Here is a 6381-nt window from a genome sequence, read left to right as displayed (position 1 = left end):
CTTGACAGGAACTAATGGGGATCCATAATAAACCCCAGGAAGAGTATCTGCTGCCTTGACAGGGACTAATCGGGATTCATAATAAACAAAAATTCTCCTCCTGTCTGGTTACTTCGTCCTGCCTGGTTCTCCCCTCCTCATGCCTGGTTCTCTCCTCTGGGGAAAGAGCAGCAGAGAGAGATGCCCAGTTGTCTCCTATCTCTAAAACTAGCCACACAAACAACATTCCCCTTAGGAAGAGTTACAAGGTGATTAGATGGGTTTTCTCTCAGCCCTGCAAGGTGGAGTAATCGCTATATAATTATGTTTAAAAGACAGAGACATAATTGCCACCTGATAAACATGTTGTCTTGCCGACAGTGTTGATTTAGCCGTGGTATATGTGACAATGGGAGCAGATAATAGATAACTGTGTTGTTGTCAAGAGTTTTCTATTAAAAGTAACTTAAGTTTTCCTGTGTGGTGAAAACACACAACAAACACTGTGACATACAGAACGTGGGCCGGGTGAATTAAATCCAAAACCATGACTGACTGGAAGCTGAGTCAGTTCTTGGAGTGTGTGTACATCAGATGGCAGCTTGGGTGACATAGAACATCGATGGTTAAATGTCAGTATTTGACTTGTTCTGATGTGTCCGTGTTGGTTTAACCCCATGTTTATTTTATTTAACCTTTATTTTTCCAGGCGGGTCATTGAAGAACAAATTCCTATTTACATTGACAGCCTGATATGTGTAAGGTAGGTGGATCGGTGAGCCACGAACTATGCTCGTGTGATGAGGAAGCTGAAACCTGGGGACATATGGTTGCACTCAGACACATTCATTTACTCAATAAATGTTCATTTTGTTCAATAAAATCTCTCTTTATATCCAAAAACCTCTGTTTGTTTGCGTGTTTTCTTCAGTAATCCACAGGCTCAAACGCAGTCACAACAGGCAGACAAAAAAAATCTAAATTGTATCCGTAAAGTTCATAGAAACATGTCAAACGATGTTTATATTCAATCCTCAGGTTGTTTTTAGCCTAAATAATCGATAATGTTTCAACCGGACAATAACGTTGCCAATATAAAAGGTTAACAAGAAAGGCACTCTCTCGGTCGTGCGCATGAAAAAGCTCTGTGACACTGCAGGGTCCACTCATTCAGACTGCTCTTACTCCCTCATTTTTCAGAAGACAAGCCTGAAACCATTTCTAACATCTAGTGGAAGGCATCTAGTGGAAGGCATATGAACTGCAATTTGAGTCCTAAGTCCATGGATACTGTAATGGCATTGAATAGAAAACCACAAACAAACAACAAATCCTACTTCCTGGATGGATTTTTCTCAGGTTTTCACCTGCCAAATCAGTTCTGTTATACTCACAGACACTATTTTAACAGTTTTGGAAACCTTAGAGTGTTTTCTATCGAAATCCACCAATTATGTATATCCTATCTTCTGTGCCTGAGTAGCAGGCATTTTAATTTGGGCACGCTTTTCATCCAAAATTCAGAATGCTGCCCCCCTACCCTGAGAGAATATATGTTTGCCTTGCTGAACACCACATGTGTTAGTTTATTTTTTTCTTTAAGCAATGGATTTTTTTCTGGCCACTCCAGATATTTTCTTATAACCCTGTACTTCTCCACAACTTTGTCCATGACCTGTTTGAAGAGCTCTTTGGTCTTCATGGTGCCGCTTTCTTGGTGGTGCCCCTAGCTTAAGGGGTGTTGCAGACTCTGTGGCCTTTCAGAACAGGTGTATATATACTGAGATCATGTGATACTTAGAATGCACACAGCTGGACTTTATTTAACTAATTAACTGAAGGTAATTGGTTGCACCAGATCTTATTTAGGGGCTTCATAGCAAAGGGGGTGAAAAGATATGCACGCACCACTTTTCTGTTTTGAACATTTTGAAATAAATATTTTTGTTCATTTCACTTCACCAATTTGGACTATTTTGTGTATGTCCATTACTTGAAATTCAAATAAAAAATAAATTTAATTACAGGTTGTAATGCAACAAAATAGGAAAAAACGTCAAGGAGGATGAATAGTTTTGCTAAGCCCCTTTATCAACACTGCCTGTATCTGTAGTTATAGCAAAACGGTTTGTATTTGTAGCTATGGCAACAATTTCTGTATCTGTAACTATAGCACCACTGCCTTTATCTGTAGCTATAGCAACACTCTCTGTATCTGTACCTCACATCTGCTACATATCAATTGATTTTATTCATTGGCTGCCGAGTACAAACAGCTGGGTTCTGTTTAATAACCTCTACTGGATCAAGACCCTAAATCTGTTGTAAACAACAGATTTAGACAAAATAGAATGCCGTTGTAAACAAAGCCAACTTTCCCAGGACAAAGACATATCTTATACGTTCAGATTAACAATCATATAAGCTTTCTAAGTGCATTGTCCACTTTATAGTAGCTATTACAGCAAAGAAATCCCATTCTATTGTTTGAGGATAGTACACAAGAACACAACACTTTTATCACGGCAACTGGTTTGTTACATTCACCTCTGAAGGTATATAATGTACTTACATTCAGTAATCATGCTCTGATTTGTCATCCTGAGTGTCCCAGAGATAAAGTGTAGCATAATTGTTTGATAAAAAACATTTTTAGATCAAAACACGATCCATGCTGCATACTGTGTTTCACATTCAATCCGAATCTTTCAACTTGCAACAAACCAATCTAACGAGCTAAACCTTGTTTCACCTGGTCAAGTTTGGTTTCTGTGCTCGTACACTCTAGAAGGCAGCCACATTTTGTATCATCTTTCTACATTACGTATTGTCTACACAACACTTCAATTAGCCCATGAAGAACAACCATCACCAAGGAAGACCTGAGGCATACAATATGTTAGTATAGTCATGTGTCTTTTTGCCTATTGATCCATGTATTTCATTATAGTGATTGTATTCTCCATACTCACCCCTGGTATAATAAAGGTTAAATAAAATAAGTAATAGTAAACTTGAGTTAAAAAAAAAAATATTCAATAGTGGTAGATGACCTGTGGGAGCCAACTTCAGACACAACATTCAAGTCCTCCATCTCCAACTCATCAACACTTCTTCGGGACAGGGGGAAGTATTCGGAAGTCAAGATGAATGAGGTGCCCAAAGTAAACTGCCTGTTACTCAGGCCCAGAAGCTAGGATATGTATATAATTGGTAGTATTGGATAGAAAACACTCTAAAACTGTTAAAATAACGTCTGTGAGTATAACAATACTGATATGTCAGGCAAAAAACACGAGGACAATCCATCCAGATTTTTTTTCAGCTCACCTCTCATTATAATGGCTTTCAATGGAAATAAAAAAGGAATACCTCCCAGATTGCAGTTCCTAGGGCTTCCACTAGATGTCAACAGTCTTTAGAAAGATTGTTGACAGGTTTATTTGGGGTATAAAGGACTTTATCGAACAAAACAACCATTTATGAGGTGGCTGGGACCCTTTGGATTGCAAACAGAGGAAGATCTTCAAAGGTAATTTATTTATTTTAGCGCTATTTCTGACTTTCGTGATGCATCTGCTTGTTTGGAAAATGTTTTTAATGCTGTTGTATGCGGGGCGCTGTCCTCAGATAATCGCATGGTATGCTTTCACCATAAAGACTTTTTGAAATCTGACAAAACGGCTGGATTAACAAAAAGTTAAGCTTTTAACCGATGAATAACACTTGTAATTTTCATGAATGTACGTATTTTGTATTTTTGAATTTCGTGCTCTGCAATTTCACCGGATGTTGTCGAGGTCGGGCGCTAGCGGTACGCCTTTCCCAAAGAGGTTTTAACCTCTTAAAGCTAGGGGGCAGAATTTTCACTTTTGGATAAATAGCGTGCCCAATTTCAACTTCCTGCTACTCATGCCAAGAATGTGAGATATGCATATTATTCATAGATATGGATAGAAAACACTCTGAAGTTTCTAAAACTGTTTGAATCATGTCTGTGAGTATAACAGAACTTATGTAGCAGGCAAAACCCCGAGGACTAACTGTTCAGAATTATTTTTATTTTTTTCCCATCTCCCTTCCCTATTTTGTCTTTGCCATTGGAAACTTAATAGAAATATACTTTCAGTTCCAATTCCACACGATGTCGCCAGTGTTTGGAATATGGCTGAGGTTATTGCTTTGTCTTAGCAGGAAGTAGGCCAACTCGGAACGGGGGACCCTTTTGTGAGTTGCACAAGACGTGTAGAGCAGAGTTTTTTTTCTTTTCGTTCATGTATTGAATACAGATTGCCCGGTCTACAATTTGATCGATTATTAACGTTTAAAAGTACCTAACGTTGTATTACAAAAGTAGGTTGAAATATTTTGGCAAAGTTTATAGGCAACTTTTGAAATATTTTGTAGTGAATATGCGTTTTTCTAATCTGTTTTTTATGGATCAAATGGGCTTTATAAATGGACATTTTCGATATATATGGACGGAATTAATTGTACAAAAGGACCAATTGTGATGTTTATGGGACATATTGGAGTGCCAACAAAAGAAGCTCGTCAAAGGTAATGCATATTTTATATTTTATTTCAGCATTTTGTGTAGTGCCTGCTACGCTAGCTCTTTTGTTTACTACTGGTTCAGATGGGTGCATGCTATCAGATAATAGCGTCTTATGCTTTCGCTGAAAAGCATTTTAAAAATCTGACATGATGAAAGGATTCACAACGAGTGTAGCTTTAATTGAGTATCTTACATGTGTGATTTAATGAAAGTTTGAATTTTATAGCATTTTATTTGAATCTGGCGCTCTGCATTTCACCTGGCAATTGGCCAGTTGAGACGCTAGCTTCTCCCTATCCTCAAGAGGTTTTAACATGAGAAGCCTACTCAGTTTGCTTTATTATTATTATTTAGCACATTCTGCCAACCCGGATGTCTTAGCCGTGTCTGAATCCTGGATTAGGAAAACCAACAAAAACCCTGAAATTTAGCCTGCAGAGTTCTGTATTACTATCCAGGTCTGTTCCAAAACAATTCGAGCTTCTACTTTAAAAATTCACCTTCCCAGAAACAAGTCTCTCACCGTTACCGCTTGCTATAGACCACCCTCTGCCCCCAGCTGTGCCCTCGACACCATATGTGAATTGATTGCCACCCATCTATCCTTTGAGCTCGTGCTGCTAGGTGACCTAAACTGGGACATGCTTAACATCCGGGCCATCGTACAATCTTAGCTTGATGTCCTCAATCTCACACAAATTATCAATAAACCTACCAGGTACAACCTCAAATCCGTAAACACGGGCACCCTCATAGATATCATCCTAACAAACGCACTCTCCAAATACACCTCTGCTGTTTTCAAACAAGATCTTAGCGATCACTGCCTCATTGCCTGCATCCGTAATGGGTCTGCAGTCAAACGACCACCCCTTATCACTGTTAAACGCTCCCTAAAACACTTCTGCGAACAGGCCTTTCTAATCAACCTGGCAGGGTATCTTGGAATGACATTGACCTCATCCCGTCAGTAGAGGATGCATGGTTGTTCTTTAAAAGTTCCTTCCTCACCATCTTAAATAAGCATGCTCCATTCAAAAAAATGTAGAACTACGAATAGATAAGGCTAGCTTTTTCAAACAGAAATTTGCATCCTGAGGTACAAACTCAAAAAGTTCTAGGACACTGTAAAGTCTATGGAGAATAAGAGCACCTCCTCCCAGCTGCCCACTGCTCTGAGGCTAGGAAACACTGTCACTACCGATAAATCCACAATAATTGAGAAGTTCAATAAGCATTTTCTACGGCTGGCCATGCTTTACACCTGGCTACCCCTACCCCGGTCAACAGCCTGGCACTCCCCAAAGAAGCTCGCCCCAAACCTCCCCCACTTCTCCTTCACCCAAATCCAGATAGCTGATGTTCTGAAAGAGCTGCAAAATCTGGACCCCTACAAATCAGCCAGGCTAGGCAATCTGGACCCTCTATTTCTAAAATGATCTGACGATATTATTGCAACCCCTATTACTAGCCTGTTCAACCTCTCTTTTGTATCGTCTGAGATTCCCATAGATTGGAAAGCTGCCGCGGTCATCCCCCTCTTCAAAGTGAGAGACACTCTAGACCCAAACTGCTACAGACCTATATCTATTCTACCCTGCCTTTCTAAGGTCTTTGAAAGCCAAGTTAACAAACAGACTATCGACCATTTTGAATATCACTGTACCTTCTCCACTATGCAATCTGGTTTCAGAGCTGGTCATGGATGCACCTCAGTCTCGCTCAAGGTCCTAAGCGACATCATAACCGCCATCGATAAGAGACATTACTGTACAGCCGTATTCATCGACTTGGCTAAGGCTTTCGATTCTGTCAATCACAACATTCTTATTGGCAGACTCAAC

The sequence above is a fragment of the Oncorhynchus mykiss genome, chromosome 7, assembly GCF_013265735.2.
Source record: "Oncorhynchus mykiss isolate Arlee chromosome 7, USDA_OmykA_1.1, whole genome shotgun sequence".
Classification (NCBI taxonomy): domain Eukaryota; kingdom Metazoa; phylum Chordata; class Actinopteri; order Salmoniformes; family Salmonidae; genus Oncorhynchus; species Oncorhynchus mykiss.
This window is presented reverse-complemented; position numbering follows the sequence as displayed.